Raw genomic sequence first — 23,516 nt, forward strand, 5'->3', positions numbered from 1 at the left:
AACTGAAATCATAAAAAACTGGGTTGGGTTCTCGGGTTGGCCATTTTTAAAGTTCTCTTTAATTATTGCTTATAATATAATTATCAAGTTGTGTTGAAGCAAAAGAAAAGATTGCATATAATTTAATTTTACTAAATAACTATATTATGCATACTTCAATGGGAAGAAAGTTCAATATAAGTTCAGAATATATTACAAAAAAGAATGAACAGTTCCAACTTCTATTAAATAATTACTAGATTATAAAATATTAGTTATAATAAATGTATAGGTTGGGTTAAAATTTTTATTAGTCTCAACCCAATCAAACCCAAACCAAACCAAAGTTTTTCATAAATGTCTGAACCAACCCTATCCAAATTGAAATAAAAACCAAACCAACCAACAGTTTGGGTTGGGTTGCTCTGGTTTGGGTTTTGAACAACCCTAATCTAGGGTAAAGGTCAAGTCTCAAGGCTCCTTTTCTTTTTCTTTAACATCTAAAAGTTTTAGTTATATAGAAAAATAAGCATTCAAACCAACAAGAAGTTTATATAAACTAGCAATAGAGCAACACTTAGATGTTTTTTTATGATTTAATTAGAAGCTAAAATTTAGACTGACCACTTTGTGGTATTTGTAATGTTTCTGATAATAAAGTCTTAGAATGATTAAGAAAGCATCCAACTCATAGAGAATAAATACATAATATTCCTTGTTTCCTGGTGAATGGAATATCTAAGAAGTGTTCTCTGTTGTTGTTTTTGTGCTTCTTATGTATTTCGATTTATGAATTCTATGATGTGTAGTGTTATTTTAGCATAAAGAAATATATTAGAAAATGTATTGAATATACAATGGGTGTTAGTTTTTTTTTTTTGAAATTTAGTGGCTTTATTTATAAATTTATTAATTATGGCATCATGGTTAGATTCTGGTCCAATTTCAAATCAACCAATAGTTGTACCACTGACACTTGACTTGGTCACTTTTCTGGTTAGTTAATGGTCTGTGTTTTAAAAAGTTCTTATTGCTCTTAAATTACATGCTTTTATTTTCTCGAATATTTTTGATTCTTGAGCATTTATTTGTAGCTTATACAGTACAAATCCTGTTGTACTTCTGTTAGTAGATAAATAGATTCCTATGTGATACGTTTTTGTGAGTTCATGCGATTCATAGGATGTTCTGATGTTTGAAATAGGCCTGTTATGTTGGGAAATCTGTGTCGAACTGCTGATTAGTTCACTATATTTTTGTGTGGTTATTCTATTCAAAGATGTGGTATCCTCTCTCTCTAGTTGGAATATTGTTTGTTGCTCCCCTTATCCATAGAATAGGATATATCAGTATGAATGTAAGCACATGAATTCTATTAGTTTAGTCTCTCATTTTACCACAATAAATCTTGTGTGTTGTGTAGTATGCGCAACCTATTTCTCATTGTTTTATTTATCTTTGCAAACCACATTATTATTGTTGTTGTTGATAGCACCAGTGTATCCACATCAAAACTTACATTGATAATGCCTAGACTGACACAATTATGGGAGAGTTCAAAAATCTTTATTTGAAGTTTTTTATCGACTCAATTCACCCCTTTCTAGCGGCGACCATAACATAAAGGATCAATGGAGATATCATGTGCCTCTCCTTGATTACCTATTATAAGTATTGTGCCTATATCATCCTTAGCTAAAGCAAACTTGGTTTCTAGTGATAAGCTTAATATGGTTCCTAAGCAAAAGTTTGGGGCTACACTCTAGACATGAGAAAAATGAAATCACCACCAAAGCTACCAATTAACCTGTTATTTATAGAAACTAGATCTAGAGCATTCAATATTGTAAGAATAGAATGTGTAGGATAGTCAACTTTGTAATGTGTCTTTGCTAGAAGATTTATTCTCTCTTTACATGGTATCAGAGCCAGCTCATTTGCCCTAGTTGAGCAAGCTCGTCTCCCTGAAGTTGAAGCAGCCCTTGTCTCGTCTAAGATTCGATCGTGAGGTGCCCTTCTGCCCGAGTTGAAGCAACCCTTGTCGTGCCCAAGATCCGATCACGAGATGCAGTTTCAAGCCCAGGTGAGCCCAATTCCAGTTCAAGTTAAAGTTGTGATGGGATCCTGTTGAATCCTGATAGTGCATCAAGTTCCCAGTATTGTTTCTTTCGAGTTTTTGCCAGCCAGTTGTGTTGTTGGTATTGATTCCTCCTTGGTTCTAGTTTTAGTTGTGTTGTTATGGTGGTGTTGTTGGAAGCCAGTTCCCAGTTTTGTATCGTTCCTATTCTTGGTGGTGACTGTTGTTTGAGTTGCAGTTGTGTTCTAATCTTTCTTGCTGGTCCAGTTGAATCAATTGGGTATAGATCTTGATGGTGGCCCAGGAACCAAACACAATTAATGCTCCTGAACAAGTAGATGCCAAGGAGGTAAGGACTGTGATTTTTGATGTCATTCCCATGACAACAAAAATCACAAAACATAAACTCAATAGTAGGAAGCATTTAGACTGGAGCAAAACCATTGGGGTATGCCTATGTGACGACGCCAAAATATTTCTGTAGATTCGAAACTTTATCGAGATCTAGGTAATTGGCCTAGTGAATCATTGTGAATTTGTTAAGGAGCTTATGGATTACCTAGCCTTTTTATACTCCGGTAAAGGTAATGTTTCTTGCATCTATGATGTATGTAAGGAGTTTTACCGCCCAAAGAAATAGGATAGGACCCTTATAGAATATTTTATGGACTTCAAACGAGTGTATGAAGAGTCAAATTCTCTTTTTTCCATTTAGCATCGATGTAGAGACACAACAATCTCAACGTGAATAGGTGGTGTTATGAGTTTTTTGGTAGGATTACTAGCAGAGTTTGATGCTGCTCGAATGCAGATTCTGTCTAGCTCGGAGCTTTAATCTCTTTGTGATGTTTTTACTAGGGTTCTACAAGTAGAAAATCCTCGTCCTCCTCCAGGTACCAATTTTGCTCTTGTACGTTGCAATAACTGGAGTGCAAGTGGACATCATGGTGGAAAGGGTGGTTGGAATGGTCGTGGAGGGAGACACAATGGTGATACTAGTGGCAGTAGGGGTCGTGGTTCAGACGCTAGCAACATACCTACATGTTATCACTGTAGTGAGGTTGATCACACTAAACGAACTTGCTATAAACTTCATGGGAAACCCTCACATGCCAATATTGTTGCTCATGATAAGAGCCTTGCTGAAAAACAGTTTTGATTTCTGCTGATGAATACGCTCGTTTTACCCAATACTAGGCCTCCAAATCATCTATTAATGCCTTGAAAACCATTGGTGATAGCTTAGGTAATCCTACTACATTTCCTATGTCATCCTTTACCAAATGGGTCATTAATTCCGGTGCTACAGATCATATGACGGGGAACCCATGTATTCTTTCATCCTTTGATTCCCAAACTCCTTTCCCAAATGTGACATTGTCTAATGGGTCCATTGCGTCTGTCGTAGGTTCCAAGCTTGCCCATCCTACTCCATCTCTTTCATTGTCATCTATTTTATGCCTACTTGATTTCTCTTTTAATTTATTCTCTACTAGTAAGCTCACTCGTGTCCTTAACTGTTGTGTCTCATTTTTTCCTACCCACTACCTCTTTTAGGATCTTATAACGAAGATGATTATTGGTAGAGGATATGAGTCCGATGGTCCGGACTCATATCTTCTTGACACTACTCCTACACCATCTATTCCACAACCAACCGCTTGCTCCAGTGCCCTCTCTCTTCTCGATCTCCACTGTCGTTTGGGACATCCCTCCTTGTCTACTTTGAAGAAATTGTCTCCTCATTTTTCTTCTTTATCTCATTTAGAATGTGAGTCCTATCAATTTGCTAAACATCATTGTATGTCTTATTTCTCTCGAATTAATAAATGCATTTCGTCTCCTTTTATGTTAGTCCGTTTTGATGTTTGGGGTCCTTGTTTGATACCTTCCAAGTTTGGATATCGGTATTTTTTAATGAAATCTCGCGCTACGTGGCTCTGTTTAATGAAATCTCGCTCTAAATTATTTTCTATATTTCGTTCCTTCCTTCTTGAGATCCAAATTTAGTTTCATACTAATGTGCGTGTTTTACATAGTGATAATGCCACTAAATATGTGTTGATACCCCACAACAGATTGGTGTTGTCGAAAGAAAAAATAAACATCTCTTGGAAGTTGGAAACTACCTAGGCTCTTCTTTTCAACATGCAACTTCCTAAACCATTTTAGGCTGATGCAATCTCTAGTGCTTGCTTCTTGATTAATTGCATGCTTCATTTGTCCTTGGGGGGATATTCCCTACTCTATCTTATTTCCTTCTTAGCCTCTATTCCCTATTGAATGTTGTATCTTTGGTTGCACTTGTTTTTCCCGTGATGTTCATCCTCACTTGTCTAAGTTGGATCTAAAATCTCTCAAGTGCATTTTTCTTAGATGCTCTTGTATTCAGAAAGGGTATCGCTATTTTTCTCCTACTCTTGGTCAGTACTTGGTCTCTGCTAATGTTACATTCTTTGAGACTGCACCTTTCTTTCTTATCTCCATTGATCATGAGTATGCCCAATAGGATGATGACATCTTGGTCTACATTGTGACCATTCACGTTGCTCCACCTGTGTTTCGTAACCCACCAATTATTCAAGTGTATTCTCGCTGGGCTCTGAATTCACATCATCCACCGACTTCTTCTTCGTCTGTGGATCCTCCTACCTCCACTACTACCCCTGTTCTTCCATCTACTGATTTGAGCCTTGATCTTCCCATTGCTGTTCACAAAGGTAAATGTCAATGTACTCATCCTGTTTCTTCTTTTGCTTCGTACTCATATTTGTCTCCCTCCCTTCAGTGCTTTCTTTCATCTTTAGATCATGTCTCAATTCCTAAATGTTTATTTGAAGCTCTCTCTCACTCTAGTTGGCGTGCAACTATGGTTGATGACGTGTGGGCCTTGGATGAGAATGGTACTTGGGATCTTGTTCCTTTACCTTCTGGGAAGACTGCTATTGGATGCAAATGGATCTTTGTTGTTAAGGTTTGTTGAAACATTTGTATTAGATTAGCTAGAGAGTCTCAGGAGGGCATTTATGTTAGGGGTGTATTCGGTATTTACCTGGTTGTTTCTTCTAGAATATTGATTAGTTGTAACGGCCGATCATGTCTTGTTTGGTCTGCCCCTTATGTTCTATAAATAAGGGGTCGGGGGGGGGGGGGGGGGGGTCTCTTTTGGATCATTTTGTTTTCATTCTATCTTGAGAGAGCTATGTGAGTTATGTGCTGTGTGAGAGAAAAGCTGCCGAGTGCTTTGTAATCTTGGGTTAACTTTGTATTGCTTGGGGATAGGGCTGTAAGAGAGTGTTCTACAGTGCATGTAATCGTTCTTGTGATTCAAGATAGTGGAGAAGAGGCCTAAGGCAATCTGGATGTAGGTTTCCTCCAAGGGAACTGAACCAGGATAAACTTCTGAGTCTTTGTGTGTATAGTTTATATTGTTGTTTTCATTTCTTGTTTTATCTGTTATCTGTTTACTTCTTGTACCATGAGTGGAGTATTGTCTGTGTATTCTTGAGGGTTGAGTGTTTGAATTAGTGAGGCGGAATCTGGGATTACAATTTGGTATCAGAGCGAGGCATCTCTACCGTTCAAGAACTCAAGAAACTCAAGAGAAGGAGACAAATTCCAATAGAAAGAAATGGTGTCAACCTCATCAAGGTACGATGTAGAAAAGTTTGATGGGAACAATGACTTTGCCCTCTGGAAGATTAAGATGGAAACCCTCCTCGACAATCTTGGCCTTGAGGAGGCGCTAAAAGAGGAGGAGATGTCAAAGACCCTCACATCAGAACAGAAGCAGGAGATCACCAAGAAGGCCTAACACACTAATATTGAGTCTTGGTGACAAAGTTCTCTGGGAAGTATCCAAGATGAAGACGACAAAAGAAATTGGAGAGTCTATACCTAAAGAAGATCTTGTCCAGCCATCTCTACCTTAACGCTAGGTTCTTTACATTTAAAATGCATGATCATCAAAAACTTCAAGATCACATAGATGAATTTAACAAACTTTGCTTAGATCTTGAGAACATGGATGTAAAATACGATGATGAGGATAAGGCCCTAGTTCTAGTTCACTCATTACCTAGGTCATATGAGACTTTTGTAGACATACTTAAACATGGTAGGGATAAGCTGTCCTTAGATGACGTAATTGGTGCCCTTAACTCAAAAGAATTGAGGTTTAAGTTGGATGGAAAATCCACCCTTGGAGATGTCCTATCAGTAAGGTCTAGAAGCCTGAGAAGAGACCCTAGAGGTAGAGGAAAATCACGGTTTAAGTTTAGGACAAGAAAGAATCTCATACGATGTTACTATTGCCATGAAGAAGGACATATTAAAAGACATTGTTCTAAGAAAAAGAAAGACCTATCCGATAAGGAGAGCGTAGAAGGGGGTGTGAATGTGTGTGAACTAAGATATGGTAGTGCTGATGCCCTGGTAGTTTCTGAAAGAGTAGAAAGTAATGAGTGGGTTATGAATTTTAGCTGCTCATTTCATATGACCCCTAAGAAGCATTGGCTGCAAAATTACCAAGAAATAAATGAGGGAAAGGTCTTGCTAGGCAATGACCATGAGTGTAAGGTCCTAGGAGTGGGTGATGTAAGATTAAAAATGCATGATGGATCTTATAGAACCCTCATTGCAGTGAGGTATGTTCCAGAACTCAAGAGAAATCTGATTTCTCTTGGTGAGTTGGATAGGAATGGCCTAAAATTTAAGGGTGAGGGTGGAGTCTTGAAAATACCAAAAGGATCATTAGGGTGTATGATGGCAGTGCTGCATAATGGTATAACATCTTTTGCAAGCAACCACCTTAAGTGGTGAAGCTACAGTAGCAAGCAACAACATCCAAAATTAGGCAAGGCTGTGGCATTTAAGAATGTCACACATAAGTGAGGAAGGGCTCAAAGAATTGCCAAACAAGGAATTTTGGGGCATGGATAGGTCACTAAATTAAGTAAGTGTGAATCCCGCATTTATGGCAAAGCTGCCAAAATAAAGTTTAATAAAATAGCTATACACTCATCCAAATCACCCCTAGGCTATATTCACTCAGATTTGTGGGGGCCATCCCAAACCCTAACCCATGGAGGCTCTTGGTATTTCTTGTCAATTATTGATGATTTCTCTAGAATGCTATGGGTTTATGACTTAAAATCTAAGGAGAATACCTTTGGAGCTTATAGGACATGGAAAATAATGGTAGAAAACCAAAAGGGAAGATCTGTTAAAGCAATTAGAACTGATAATGGGCTTGAATTTTGTAATAGGGAGAAAGCATCAAGGTTGAGTTGTGGAGGGACTGATGCCTAGGATGCCGATTGGCATGAAATTGCGGCGGCCAGGGGCCGCTTAACGCCTCAGTGGCACCTAGGCAGTTACCTAGGCTGTCATTTAGAAGACTGCCTAAAGGACAACATATAGTGGGCTGTAAATGGCTATATAAAATCAAGGAAGGTGTTGGAAACAACTAGGTTGGTTGCAAAGGGTTTTACCTAAGTACCGAGAATAGATTTCAATGAGGTTTTCTCACCTATTGTGAGATATACCTCATTAAGAGTGCTGTTGGCCATCACTGCTCATTTAAACCTAAAATTGGAGCAAATGGATGTAACAACAACCCTCCTTTATGGAGACTTAGATGAGAGAATTTTATTGGATCAACCTAAAGGCTTTGAGGCTAAAGGAAAGGTGGAGAAGGTGTGTTTGCTTAAGAAATCCCTTTATGGGCTTAAGTAGTCTCCAAGACAATGGTATTGAAAATTTGTTACTGTTATGTTGAAGCACGGGTATCTTAGAAGTTCCTATGATCGCTGTGTTTACTTTAAACATATCTCACCTAGCATCTCTATATATTTGCTTCTCTATGTGGATAACATGCTCACAACAAGTTAATCCGAGCAAGAGATCCAACTATTAAAGCTAAGACTTAAATCTGAATTTGAGATAAAGGAACTAGGTGAAGCAAAGAAAATTCTAGGGATAGAAATCTCTGGAGACAAATAGCAAAGGAGAATTTTCCTATCTCAGAAATATTATCTAGCAAAGCTATTATCTAGGTTTGGAATGGCAAATGCTAAGGTTGTGAATGTGCCATTTGCCTCTCATTATAAGTTGTCCTTGGATTAATCCCCAAAGGATGAGGAATGTGGGAAGGAAATGGAAAATATTCCATTCTCGAGTGTCGTGGGAAGTTTTATGTATAGTATGGTATGCATTCAACTCGACTTAGCTCATATAATGAGTGTAGTAAGTCGGTTTATGGCAAATCCAGGAAAATCCCACTGGAATGTAGTGAAGTGGGTATTTAGATACCTAAAGAGATCATCTAAGAATGTCTTGTCTTACGGTGGAGCTAATATAGGAGATCAAGCTAGTATCCTAGGGTTCTTGGATGCAGATTATGTTGTCGATTTAGATAAGAGGAGATCCACATCAGGGTATGTGTTTAAGTTATGGAATTCTACAATTAGTTGGAAGTCTAGTCTCCAACATGTGGTGGCATTATCTACAACCGAAGCTGAATACATAGCTGTATCGAAAGCTATTAAGAAGGATATGTGGCTTAAGGGTTTAGTTAGTGAGTTCCTAGGGATAGATGTCAAGGAAACTTTGATGTGTGATAGTCAAAAGTGCCATTCATTTGACTAAAAATCAGGAACATCATGAAATGACTAAGTATATAGATGTTAGACACCATTTCATTAGGGAAATAATTGAAAAGCAAGATGTATTTCTAACCAAAGTTTCAGGTGAAGAGAATGCGGCTGACATGTTTACTAAAGTTGTACCTATCATGAAGCTAAGACATTGCATGAAGATATTGCAGATTATTCCAGATGCTGATTAAAAGGAGTAGCATAGCGGTATGGGAGGGTGTATATAGCCGTGAAGTCATGAGGAAGCCTAATTTAACTCAAATGGGTTGAAAATTTTGTTGAAACATTTGTATTAGATTAGCTAGAGAGTCTCAGGAGGGCATTTATGTTAGGGGTGTATTCAATATTTACCTTGTTGTTTCTTCTAGAATGTTGGTTAGTTGTAACGGCCCTATTGTAATGGCTAGTCAAGTCTTGTTTGGTCCGCCCCTTATATTCTATAAATAAGGTGTCGGGGGGTCTCTTTTTTGGATCATTCTGTTTTCATTCTATCTTGAGAGAGTTATGCGAGTATGTGTTGTGTGAGAGAAAAGCTGTCGAGTGTTTTGTAATCTCGGGTTAACTCTGTATCGCTTAGAGATAGGGCTGTGAGAGAGTGTTCTACAGTGCGTGTAATCGTTCTTGTGATTCAAGACAGTGGAGAAGAGGCCTAAAGCAGTCTGGATGTAGGTTTCTGCCAAGGGAACTGAACCAGGATAAACTTCTGAGTCTTTGTGTGTATAGTTTATGTTGTTGTTTTCATTTCTTGTTCTATTTGTTATCTGTTTACTTATTGTACCGTGAGTGGAGTACTGTCTGTGTATTCTTGAGGGTTGAGTGTTTGAATTAGTGAGGCGGAATTTGGGATTACAAGGTTAATCATGATGGTTCTGTGGCTCAGCTTATAGCCCGTTTGGGTGTCAAAGGGTATGCTCAGATCTACAGTGTTGATTATTCTAATACGTTTTCTCTGGTGGCTAAACTTGCTTCTGTTAACTTGTTTATCTCTTTGGCTGCTACTAATGATTGGCTCTTTTATCAATTCAATGTCAGTAATGCTTTTCTTCATGGTGACTTACAGGAGGAAGTCTATATGGAGCAACCACTTGGGTTTGTTGCTCAGGAGGAGTCAGGAAAGGTCTGTAAACTTTGAAAATCTCTATGTGGTCTAAAACAGAGCCCTTGTGCTTGGTTTGGGCAGTTTAGTGAGGTTGTTCAAGAGTTTGTACTTAAAAAACGTTCATGCGATCATTCTGTATTTTATCAACAATCAAATGTTGGTATAATATAGTTAGTTGTATACGTTGATGATATTGTTATCACAGGGAGTGACAATGCAGGCATTGTAGCTCTTAAGTCCTTCATCCAGTTTTGATTTCAGACCAAGGACTTGGGAGAGTTGAAATATTTCTTGGGAATTGAAGTAATTAGATCTAAAAAAGGTATCTTTCTCTCCCAACGTAAATATGTCCTTTTTCTTTTAACTGAAACAGGGAAGCTGGGAGTCAAACCATGCAATGCGCCAATGATTACAGACTTGCAACTTCCAGTTGATGAGGGAGAGTTGTTTGAAAATCTTGAAATATATAAAAGGTTGGTTGGGAAACTAAACTATCTAACCATGACTTGTCCTAATATTGCTTATCCTGTCAGCATTGTAAGTCATTTTATATCCTCTCCTAGAATGGTTCGTTAGACTGCTTTAGAGCAGATTTTGTGTTATATAAAAGGAGCCCCAGGACGTGGCATATTATATAAAAGTCATGGGCACTTTAATATTGAATGTTTCACAGATGTAGATTGGGCTTCTTCTAAGGTTGACAAGAGATCGACAACAGGATACTGTGTTTTCGTTGGTGGCAATTTGGTCTCATGGAAGAGTAAGAAGCAGAATGTGGTATCTCGGTCTAGTGCAAAATCATAATATTGAGCAATGGCACAATCAACATGTGAACTTATGTGGATCTATCAACTGATGAGTGAAATTAGATTAGGTAATCCTCTACCTATGAAGTTATGGTGTGATAATCAAGCTGCTCTTCATATTGCATCAAATTCAGTTTTTCATAAGAGAATCAAACACATTGAAGTTGATTGTCATTTCATTTGGGAAAAAATCCAACAAAACATCATATCTATTAGTCACGTTAAGACAGGTGAACAACTAGGTGATATATTCACAAAGGCGTTGAATGGTTCTAGAATTGACTATCTTTGTAACAAGTTGGACACGATTAACATCTATGCTCCAGTTTGAGGGGGAGTGTTATCTATAGAAACTATATATATGGAAACTAGTTTTAGAGCATTCAATGTTGTAAGAATAGAAGGTGTAGGATAGTCAACTTTGTAAATATAGAAAGTAGAATTTCTTAAGCATAATCCTAGGATCTAAAATGAATATATAATGGTGTAATGTGTCTTTGCAAATATATGATAAACAAAAGATTTCTTCTCTCTTTACATAACTTATATATGTGGCTTAGGTAATGATTCTTCTAAAATAGAGCCTTTTATTCCTCTTTAACTAAAAATGATCTAAATGTTCCTATTGCTCACTACAAAGGGGTAAGATAGCATATTGTACATCCTATATCTAATTTTATGTTTGATTGACACTTTTATTACTCACACTTTCGTTCTTTAGTCTCCAAGTTATCCTTTGTGTCTATTCCCAAAAATTTACTAGAGGCGGCACTTAGTGATTCAAAGTAGAAAGAGGCAATGCAAAAAGAGATAAATGCCTATAGAAATAATACATGGGGTTTAGTTAAATCACTTGTTGGAAAAAAGGCAATGTGATGTCACTTATTATTATCAAAACATAAACTCAATAGAGATGGATACTGGGTCAAATTAGTAGCAAAAGGTTATACTCAAAACCAAGGATTGATTATGAAGAAACATTTGCTCTAGTTGTATCGATACTTTGGTCAAAAATTTGTTATAAAAGATTTGGTTTGAAATTGTTTTTGGGTGTTGAAGTAGCGAGATCAAGCCATGATATGTTCATTTCTCAGTGTGGTATGTCTTAGTTTGTCATAGGATATGATAATTTTGGGATGTAAGCCTCTTGATCATAGTGTTCCAATTCGATATGCACTAGAATGTGGTATGTTGGCGTCTTGGAATGCCATAGAATGTATTCTAGCTTGCCTAGATTGGAGTGAGACCTCAAGACTCATGGCTGGCACCGGCTCTAATGCTCTTCTTAGAATCTAACTCTTAGAATTCTAGATTTGATGCTCTTCTTTCTTTCTCTTTGCAACAGTTCATGCAATATAGTCTTTCACAAATAACCAAAAGAAGGAAAGAGGGGGGAGAGAGACAGAGATGTTGACAGGAGAAGAGACAAATAGGTGTAGGGGATAAAGAGAAAAGGGGAGTGAGGGAAAAGAAAAAAAGGAGTGGGAAAGGGAGAGAATAAGGGCCCTGTTAAGCCTCGAGATGAAGGTTGGACAATTTGGGAATTCAAGAAGAATTCCAAGAAAAAAAGAACAAAAATTGGGGTAGGAAGAGAGAGAGAGAGAGAGAGAGTGATTATGTTATTATTTCAAAAATTGTCCTCCAACTTCTTACCTTGTTCTTCTTAAAGGCTTCTCCTTTCTTTTGAGAGGCAATTGTCTACAACCTACTCAACTGCCTACTTTAACCGCATACAACCTACTTCAACTACCTTCTTATATCTTTTGAAAGCTAAATCTAAAGAATGCACTGTTTTTCCAATCTTCTATAACATGGTCAAAACTCAATTTGGTGTTGAAATAAAGAGGTTTTGGTCTGATAATGCCAAAGACTACTTTAATCAGTATTTATCTTATTTTTTCCATGAAAAGGGCATAATTCATGAATCATTTTGTGTCCAGACTCCTCAACAAAATGTGATAGTTGAGAGAAAGAATGGTTATCTTTTGACTATTACAAGTGCTCTTCTCTTCTAAAATAATGTTCAAAAACAATATGGGGAGAAGTCGTCTTAACAGCAACATATCTTATTAATAGGCTACCCTTAATAAGTCTTGACTTCCATAGTCCACTTCATCTCCTTGAAAAGATCTATCCTGGGATCAATGTCTCTAATAGCCTTACTCTTAAAGTCCTTGGATGCCTATCCTTCTTTCATATTCATACTCCTTATCGTGGAAAACTTGATTCTCGTGCCTTAAAATGTATCTTTATTGGGTATTCCTCCACTTTAAAGGGTTATAAGTGCTATTATCCCCCTACCAAGAAGGTTCTTGTCTCAACTGATGTTATTTTTGTGGAGGATATTTCCTATTTTGATCGTCCTTATCTTTAGGGGGAGACTGCCTTCGTGGAAGATAAGGACAGGTATCTATTTCTACTTGATTTATCTTATTCTCTAACTCCTTCACCTCCTTTGGTCTCTAATTCTAAGGACTTACAGGGCATGATGCAGGGAGAATAGTTTCCCAATTCTTATTGTCCACTACAGGTCTATTCAAGGAGAAAGGCACCGACTCCTCCATGTATGCAGGTCCCACCATCTAAACCAAGTCCTGCCCCTTGATATTCCTAATCTTGGACCATAACTTGCCACTAAACCATCAACTGTCCCTGATTCGAGTGACTATGACAAATCTGACCTCAATGACCTTGACTTTCCTATTGCTATCAGGAAGGGAACAAGAACCTGTACTAAACACCCTCTGCTTTTATTCTTGTCCTATTTAAACTTGTCTCCTAAGCACAAAGCTTTTCTAACTAGCCTAAACACAATCTCTATACCAAGGACATTTTTCAAAGTAGTAGGCAATGAGAATTGGAAGAGTACCATGGAAGTAGACATGGCAGCATCGGAAAAGAATCAAACTTGGGAGTTGGTGAAGTTACTAGAGGGGAAGAACCTGGTGGGATGTAAATGGGTGTATACTATGAAATATAGATCAGATGGGTTCTTAGAAAGGTACAAAGTAAGGTTAGTTGCTAAGGGATACACACAAACATATGGGATAGACTATTTGGAAACATTTGCTCCAGTGGCGAAAATGAATACTATGAGGGTGCTATTGTCCTTAGCTGCTAATCTAGGCTAGAAACTGCAACAATTTAATGTCAAAAATGCATTCTTACATGGGGACTTAGAGGAGGAGATCTATAATGGAAGTACCACCTTGGTTTGGACCAAAGATAGGAGAAAATGTAGTATGCAGGTTGAAAAAAGCTTTATATGGACTAAAACAGTCACCAAGGGCATGGTTTGACCGATTCATCAAAGTTAGGGTGATCACACTCTGTTTATACATCACTTGGCCACAGGAGAAGTGATTGCATTACTTGTTTATGTGGATGATATCATCGTAACAAGCTATTGTCAGGAACCCGGCCTGACTGCAACTTCTTTGATGAAAGAATTAAAAGGGAGAGTGGAAATAGAGAGAAAGAAGGAATGAAATAGAGAGAAAGTAGGGAGAGAAATGAATGGAGAAGAGAGAAACTAAACTTTCTGATTTTCCAATAATCCCCAATGCATCTCACGGGTGGCTGAGATAGCCCACTCTTACAGGAATAAAGTAGTGGGAGGAGAAGTGGATGGTAATTGCTAGTTATTGTACATAACTGGAAGTTACTATTCATGCTAAATTAGAAATACATAATAGAAAAATAAATTACACAAAATAAGATTGAAATTAATAACAGAAAAATAAGAATGAAATTAGGAAATAATCTGTTGCACCACTGGCTGAGATGTCTACCTACATTCTCCAGGTCGTGGCATTCTTGCCCCCTTAAAACCATTATTGTCCTCAAGAATTAAAGCAAGTGAGTTAGCAAGTCTGGAGGGTACTCTTAAGTAGTATGATCCAGATGCAAATGTGACCAATGAACCAACACCTAGGTAAGGGGTATAGCATCCTTATAAATCACCCGTTTGTCCAAGATAGCCAAGCGCTCCACCTTTGCTAGGTGGTTATCAAGCATAGGTGGCAACTCTGTGTTGGGAATGTCCTGGGAGCCAATTGTTTTCTTGAGTAGGAAAACATGAAATACTGGGTGTATAGTAATGTGGTCGGGTAGCTGTAGTCTATAAGCAATGGGACCCACCTTCACTATGATTGGAGAAAGGACCATAATATTTAGGATTAAGTTTGGAGATAGGGTAAGAAGAAAAAAGACATACGTTGGGTGTTGTTGACCTTAAGATAGACCAAATCCCCCACCAGGAAGTCCTTGTCACTTCTTCTACGATCTGACTATTTCATTTTGTTTTGGGCCTTAACCAATTCCTCTTTAAGCAATCCCAACATTTCTTGCCTCTGTTGCAAGTATTGGTTCATTGTTGAAATTGTTGGAGTAGGTCACAATGGCTGGTAATAGTAGAGGTTTGAAACCAAAAAGAGCCTCAAATGAGGACATCTTGATTGAGTTGTGGTAATAAGAATTGTACCACTATTGGCTTCCACACATAGGCTTCCACACATTAGTTGACTCTTTCAGTTTGTCCGTTCGTTTCAAGATGATAAGCTGTTGACATGTGTAACCCTGTCCCCAAACTCCTAAAAAGTTCTTGCCAAAATTCACTTGTAAACTCTTTGTCTTTATCAGAAACAATAGATTGTGGCACCCCATGCAGCCTGACTACTGCATCTAGAAATATCTTTGTCACTTCTTATGTAGTGAATCGGTGAGAAAGGCTTAAAAAATGAGCTAATTTTGATAGTCTATTCACTACCACTAAACAACATATCTAGTCTTTATCCCACTATGTGGGGTTGGCTACATGAATTCTAGATTCCATATATTTCTGTCTTTTGTCATATCTTCATTTAGGCCCATACACTTCATATCAAACTTTAATATTTCTCCCAAAGTCTTCTTGGGTCTGTCTCTATCTCTTTTTTTGACTAGTTGTTCCATTTCATCAACTCTCCTCACATGAGCATTTCTTGGTCTCCTTCTCATATGACCAAACCATTTTAGTCCAGTTTCTCTTATTTTTTCCTCGATTGGCACTACTTTTACCTTATTACGAATAACCTATTTTTAATTTTATCTTTTCTTGTATGGCCGCTGTTCGCGTATTCTTTCCCGCAAGTAAACGGAATCGTAACAAGTAATATAATGACGAATAAAGTATCGTTCCCGCGATGATTAGCTTTTGATTCCTACTTTAATCACTATTAACTTTAATAAACCACATACAATAAAACAATTACTCACTGTAGGTGTTATATTAATTAAAACTGAATGACTAACTAAAAACGCAAAACAACTTCTTGGATTTTTAAATGCAGAAATCTAATGCACTAGGGTTCATGAATCCATCGTAGTTCTTCAATTGGTTTAATTTTCCAGTGATCAGGTTTTATAATTCTTGCTTTGAGCTAAAAATCGACAATCCTAAGTTAATCAAAAGCCTCTCTCGATAGTCAATTGAATCTATGTTTACATTTGAGATTAATTATCTTTAATTAATCTACAAATATACAAACATGCATTTATCCACAATGATCATCTAAATAAGATTTCACAAGGCATAACAATATCTCTACCTATTATTGAGTCTTATGTCGTTTATTACAAAGTGCTAATCTATATTGAATCTCTTGAAAGCAATAGAAATCACAAACACGTTCTAATAACGGCCAAGCATCAAAACGGAATTAGTGCATAACAAACAATCAACCAACTCGAGAGACAAGACTATGATAAAACCCGAATACTTTTAATTAAACCATCATCGAACTAGGTCTCATCAATCACCCTAGTCACAAGGTACTTAGCCTAACACAGTTTCAACCAATGAAAGAATAATAAAAACGGAGTTCATGATGTTGGAGAGAAGAAATAATAGAAAAATACAACCAAAACTGAAGATCTTCAAGAAAATCTCCTTCTTCTTCCTTGACTTGCCTTCTTCTCCCTCTCCAAAAAGCTCCCAAATCTTCTAAGAATCCTTCTTTATATAGTGCTTTTTAGGTTATCAAAGTCGTGCACCTTCAAGGAGTCCATCCCCACTTGATTTGGAATAAAACGGGCTTAAAACGGCCTTTTCGCGAAGGTTTGAGCCTTACCGTGGCCTTACCATAGAATGCTTGCCGCAGTAAGGCTGTGAGCCACAGAATAATTTTCCAACCACGACTTTACCGTAGAATGCTTTCCACGATAAGGTCGTGAGCCACAGAAAGTTTCAACAGCCACTACCCTACCACGGTATGCTTTGCGTGATAACACCATGAGCCACAGAAAGGAATTCTTACCACGACCCTACCACGCAATGCTTTGTGTGACAGCACCGTGAGCCGTTTCTCCTTGCTTTCCAACACTTCACCAATGACGTCCTCACTTTGATGCTTTACGACCTCCTCAATATCGACCCTAAGTGGACCTTTGACCTTGCCTTTTAACTCCAATTTAGCTCAAAAAATGTGACAACATCATCACTTTTTGCTCCAATTAACAACACATGCTCCACATTTACATAATCACATATAGAACCAAATCAAGTAGAAATCATGCTCATTGAATGTATAAATGCTAAGTTTATAGACCAAAAAAATTGTGTAAAAGACACTTATCAGCCGCACTTCCATCTTAGCATCCTCATCTCCGCTACGCTCGTCTTTTGCTCATGCTGGTATTTGACTACCTAACATTCTGAGCCATACAACAATATTGGTCTTATAGTTGTCCTATAGAATTTTCCTTTCAGTTTTAATGGGATTTTACCATCATATTACACCCCTGATGCATTTCTCTATTTTAGCCAACCTGCCTTAATTCTATGCGTAGCATCCTCGTGAATTTCTCCATCTTTTTAAATCACTGATCCCAAATATCGAAAATGGTCTTTTCTTTGTAAGATTTGGTCTTCCAATTTTATTATAACATCCTCCACTCTTACATTTTTACTAAATTTACATTCCATATATTCTGTTTTCCTTCTACTTAATTCAAATCCCTTAGATTCTAAATTGTTTCTCCACAACTCAAGCTTAATATTCACTCACTCTTTTGTTTCATCCACCAACACTATGTCATTTGCAAATAGCATACACTATGGCACCTCTGTCTGAATGTGTTTAGTGAGTTCATCCATTACTAAAGCAAATAAGTATGGACTTAGTGCATAACCTTGATGCAATCCCTTTGTAATTTTAAATGGTTTAGTATCCCCTCTGCACGTTCTGATCCTTGTCTCTGCACCGTGATACATGTCCTTAAGAGTTTGTATATAGGCTATTCGGACTCATTTATTCTCTAGAACCACTCTCCATAATATTTCTCTAGGGACCCTATCATAGGCATTTTCTACATTTATAAACACCATATGCAGGTCTTTCTGATGATCTCGATACCTTTCCATTAGGCGCCTTAGTAGGTATATAGCTTCCATTGTTGACCTACCAGGCATGAAACCAAACTGATTTTCGAGACATCTGTTTCTTTTTTGAGCTTCTGCTCTATTACTCTCTCCCAGAGTTTCATGGTGTGGCTCATTAACTTATTTTCTCTGTAATTTTCATAGTTTTGAACATCTCCTTTGTTCTTGTATATAGGAACCAAAGTACTCTTCCTCCACTCATTTGGCATCTTTTTTGATTTAAGGATCACGTTAAATAATTTCATTAGCCAGGAGATGCCCTGTTCTCCCATGCATTTCCATGCTTCTATTAGTATATTATTCGGTCCCACCGCCTTATGGTTTTTTTTTTCTTTTTTAATACTTGCCTTATTTCATTTGAACTTATGCGTCGATAAAATATATAGCTCACGTTCCCTTCAGAGTTACTAAGATGTCCCAACCTAACTCTTGTGTCCCCATCATCATTGAATAATTTCGTGAAATACTCATTCCATCTCTCCTTAATCGCTCTCTCATTCACTAATACATTTTGGTTTTCATCTTTTATGCATTTCACTTGGTTTAGATCCCTTGTTTTTCTTTCTCCTGCTTTAGCTAATTTATATATATCCCTTTCTCCGTCTTTTGTATCAAGTCCTTTATATAGATTCTCATATGCTTTTGACCTTGCTTCACTAACAACTCTTTTTACTGCATTTTTCGCTTCTTTATAATTTTTTAGATTTTCTTCATTGTTGCATTGATATATAGTCTTATAGCAAGTTTTCTTATTTCTAATTTTCAATTGTACCTCTTCATTCCACCACCAAGACTCCTTTGGGTTTGGGGCTCTACCATTTATCTTTTCAAGGACTACCTTTGTCGTGCTTCACAGGGCAATAGCCATTTCCCTTCACATTTGGTTTGCTTGTCCTTCTCCATTTCATTCCCTTCTATCTCTTAATTTTTCTTTGAAGATTAGTTGTTTCTTTCCTTTTAAATCCCACCATCTAATTTTTGAATTTTGTTTTATGTGATTTTTTCTCTTCCAATTTCTTACTTGGACATCAAGTATCAAAAGTCTATGTTGAGTAGTCAAACACTCCCCCGGTATCACCTTACAATCCTTATAACATAACCGATCTTCTTGTCTCATGAGGAAGTAATCTATTTGGGTGCTTGATGCGGCATTTTCATATGAGATTAAGTGGTCCGTCCTGTTTTTTGAACCTAGTATTGGTTATGATGAGCTCATATGCCATAGCAAAATCTAGAATAGATTTGCTCTCATTATTAATTTCCCTGAATCCATACCTTCTATGTACCTCTCTATAGCCGTTTCCGTCTCTATCTACGTGACCATTTAAGTCACCTCCTATAATCACTTTCTCTCCTCTTGGTATCATTTGTATGAGTGTCTCTAGGTCCTCCCAGAATTTTTCTTTTATCTCCTCACCTAACCCCGCTTGTGGTGTATATGTACTAAAGATATTTATAGTCATTCTTCATAGACCAACCTTCACCATAATAATCTCATCCCCTATTCTCTTTACATCCACTACCTCATCTACTAAGTTTTGATCCATAATAATCCCCACTCCATTTTTTGCTCGATCATTTCCTGTGTATCATATTTTATATTCAGTTTCTGATAAAGTTTTTGTTTTTTCCCCTACCCATCTCGTCTCTTGAAGGCACATAATATTAATCTTTCTCCTAATCATCACATCTACCACTTCCATAGCTTTACCTATTAATGTTCCTATGTTCCATGACCTAATCCTTAATCTATGATTTTGGTTTTGGCTTTGACTTTGAATTTGATCGTCTTTTATTTTGATTTTATTTTTTATTTTGGTTTTGATTTTGGACTAGTTTCTTTACCCATATCCGTCTAAGCAAATGCGGGGACCCTTGCTCATTTGTCACTATATCCAAGCGCCGATGCAGTGGCCCTAGCTCACTTGACACTACACACGAGCAGTGTAGCGCGTCAACAGTTTTTCATAGTTTGTCTAGAGTTTATGTTTTGGATCCGTCTAGATTTTACGTTGGTTGTCGACTACCTAACACAACCCTCCTCCTTTATCTGGGCTTGAGACCGGCAATGGATAACATCCCTAGGTGGAGTTTATTCACTACCACTAAAATCACATCTTTTCCCTTCGATTTAGGCAACCCCTTAATGAAGTCCATTGAAATTCTTGTCCAAGCTTGACTGGTAATATCTAGTGGCTGCAATAGGCCCAAATAAGCCACTTGTTCGTGCTTGCAACACTGACATGTGTCACAGGCTATCACATATTCAATAATAGTTCTCTTAAGATCAGGCCAATAGAACAGTTGCCTAACCTTATGGTAGGTAGCCCTTATACCTGAATGTCCCCCTGGCGGTGAGTTGTGTAGAGTTTGCAAAATTCGTCTTTTAAGCTGCTCATTGTCACCAATAACCATTTTTCCCTTAAACTTGATAATGCCATTAGCTAAGGAGTACCCTGGTTTACTACTTGGGCTGATTGATAATTGGGCTAGGAGGTCTTGAGTCCATCCTACAACTTCATAGCTGTCAGTAATTTCTCTCACCCAATCTGGCACTACTAACAGCATTATAGTCCCCACTTCCCACCTGCCTGGACAAAGCATCAACTATCACATTCTCTTTACCTTGGTGGTATTGAATCACATAGTCAAGGCCTAGGAGTTTAGACATACATTTTCTTTGTAGCTGTGTGTGTAGTTTTTGTTGCATGAGGAACTTTAAACTCTCATGGTTAGTTTTGATGATGAATTAGTTGTCCTTTAGATAGTGTCGCCATTTTTCCATAGCCACTAGGACAACAATCAGTTCCTTATCATACACACTTAGGCCCAAATGTTTTGGTGCAAGAGCCTAGTTAATGAAAGCTAGTGGCTTACCTTCCTGCATTAAGACTACACCTACTCCCCTATCACTAGCATCTGTCTCTATCACAAAGGGTTTAGTAAAATCAGGTAGAGCCAACACTGGAGCTTTTGTCATAACTTGCTTTAGTTGAATAAGGCTGCCTTTGCTTGAGGATTCCACCAAAACCCCTCCTTTTTAAGCAATTCTATTAGCGGATTGCTAATAGTCCCGTAGTTCTTAATGAACCTCCTATAGTATCTTGTCAGTCCCAAAAATCCTCCCAAAGCCTTAACTGTAGTTGGTTTGGGCCAGTCAACCATTATAGCAATTTTCTTAGGGTCTGTACTAACTCCTTCCCTGGATATAACATGCCCCAAATACTCCACTTGTCCTGTGACAAAAGTACACTTGGACTGCTTTACATATAATTGGTTGGACCTAAGGACTTCAAATGTTGTCCGAAGGTGAACAAGGTGTTAGTCAAAGGTTTGGCTATAAATGAGAATGTTGTCAAAAAATACAAGGATGAAATCCCGTAGGTAAGGACTAAAAATATGGTTCATAAGGGATCAGAAGATGGCAAAGTGCATTAGTCAAACCAAAAGGCATGACTCTGAATTCGTATAGGCCTTGATGTGTTCTAAAAGCTGTTTTTGGTATGCCTGCAGGCTTCATTCTTATTTGATGATAACTTGCCCTTAGATCGAGCTTAGAAAAAATTGTAGCTCCTTTAAGTTCATCAAGGAGAACTTCAATCATTGGTATGGGAAATTTATCCTCAATAGTGATGGCATTAAGCTGTCGATAGTCAACGCAAAATTTCCATGTTCCATCATTTTTTTTTTAACAAGGATAGGGGATGCAAATGGGTTGTGACTAGGCTATATAATGGAACTGACCATCATTTCCTTAACCAATTTCTCAATTTCAGCCTTTTGAATAGGGGGATATCGGTAGGAACGGACATTGACTGGTTCTGAGTTGGGTTTCAAGTTAATAGCATGGTCGAAAGGTCTTTGTGGGGGTAGGATTGTAGGCTTAGCAAACAAGTCCTTAAATTCAACCAATAGTAAATGTAAAGGGTTAAGTGGTTTTACCTCGAAAATGGACTGAGATGCAGCATTGCAATCCATCAAAGGGTAAACTCCTTTTGCAGTTGACTGCTCCTAATCTTCTGCCTTTGTTAAGCTCCCCACTTCTGTAGTTTGCACAGAAAATAACTGAGCCACTTGACCGACTTTCGTCTTGAAATTTTTTTTGCAGCTTTTTCCCTGAGATCAGCTCACAAATTCCCTTATCTATGCTGCCCACAAGGGTTAATTTCTTCCCTCCTACCTCAAAGGTTACCTCAAATTTCGTTAAAATCAAAGATGATGGGACTGACAGTCCTCATCCAATCTACTCCCAATACAATATCATAGCCTCCTAACTTGAGAATCTATAGATCAGCCATGAATTCTTGTTCTTGCATCTTCCAACAAAATTCCACACACCTTGAGTTGTTGTACATCTTATTTCCATTGGCAACAGTCACTGATAAGGGAAAAGTAGTTGTCACTTTACAGTTCAGTTCCTTGGTAGTTTTTTCATCCAAAAAATTGTGGGTACTTCCGTTGTCTACTAAAACCATTAGTTTTCTTTTCCCCACCAGTCGTTCCACCTTAATGACTTTGTTAGTTAGACCTCCTTTAAGTGCATTCAAGGATAACTCTCAACCCTTAGCTTCCTGAACATTCTCAGCCATCATTTTTGTTTCTTTTGAAATCTCTTCTTCTTCCTCCTTTCCTTCATTCAATCGCTCCATTTGCAAAAAAATGATGCTTGCACTGGTGCCCAGGTCCATACTTCTCTTCACACTTGAAACATAACCCAAGCTGCCTCTTTTGTTCCATAGTGAATGGCTTAACGGGTTGGTGTTAGGTAAAGCCTTAAGATTCACATTTTCTTTAGGCACTCCTCAGTTTGGTGCTCTAAGGTTTCCTCTAGTGGGTTGACCTATTACCGAATAGCCCTTGGGCTGAATTTTGTACTTTCTAAAAATAGCTTCCAAAGCCAATTCTTGCAATCTTGCCTTCTCAGCAGCCTGCTTGATAGTTGCAGGTTGCATCATCCTAATCGTTGGCCTCAGTTTATCTTTTAAATTGCTAATAAAGCTGGAGACAAAATACTATTCAGTTAAAGCTGGTTGTGCATGTAACATTAGGGACTTCAATTCCTCAAAACGGGCTTGGTATTCTAACACTAATCCTTCATGTTTCAACTTGTTAAACTCCTCAATTGTATCTGCCATAGACTGCTCGCCAAATCTATCACATAAATCTTCCACAAACCCTATCCAAGTTGCTTCATCCCCCACCTTGTTCCACCCTTGAAACCATGCATCGGCCTTGTCATTGAAATAGGCTGCAACAAGGTTTAATCTTTGCCCTTCAGCCACATTATAGTGGTGGAAAAACCTTTCGCACCTCCAGACCCACCACCTTGGTTTAACACCTTCAAACATGGGAATCTCAAGCCTAGGTAGAGGTGAGTGTGGGTGATTTTGGTAGGGTCCCCATCCACCCTTTGGCTGATGTTGGCAATTTCCTTCTTCGGCGACTGCACTGCTTCTCTGGTGGCAGTGTTGGCGGCCAT

The 23,516-nt window shown here is 37.9% G+C and overlaps 1 protein-coding gene and 1 pseudogene across 17 annotated transcripts in view; both read left to right on the plus strand.

Moving 5' to 3' along the window:
- LOC127806414 (probable E3 ubiquitin-protein ligase RHG1A) overlaps positions 1 to 23,516 on the plus strand; it is a 50,896-nt gene that overhangs the window by 8,044 nt on the left and 19,336 nt on the right. For 4 of the 17 annotated variants that reach the window (XM_052343684.1, XM_052343679.1, XM_052343687.1 and 1 more), the window contains 4 exons: positions 1,906 to 2,062; positions 9,773 to 9,829; positions 10,185 to 10,284; positions 10,485 to 10,685. The exons of 6 other annotated variants lie outside the window; for them this stretch is intronic. The gene's annotated coding sequence lies outside the window, so the exon portion shown is untranslated. The remainder of the gene's footprint in view (positions 1 to 1,905; positions 2,063 to 9,772; positions 9,830 to 10,184; positions 10,285 to 10,484; positions 10,686 to 23,516) is intronic. 7 more of the 17 variants (XM_052343685.1, XM_052343681.1, XM_052343688.1 and 4 more) reach the window with 3 other exon arrangements.
- Positions 2,075 to 9,766, plus strand: LOC127806415 (uncharacterized; annotated as a pseudogene).

Source organism: Diospyros lotus, chromosome 7, assembly GCF_014633365.1.
Source record: "Diospyros lotus cultivar Yz01 chromosome 7, ASM1463336v1, whole genome shotgun sequence".
Taxonomy (NCBI): domain Eukaryota; kingdom Viridiplantae; phylum Streptophyta; class Magnoliopsida; order Ericales; family Ebenaceae; genus Diospyros; species Diospyros lotus.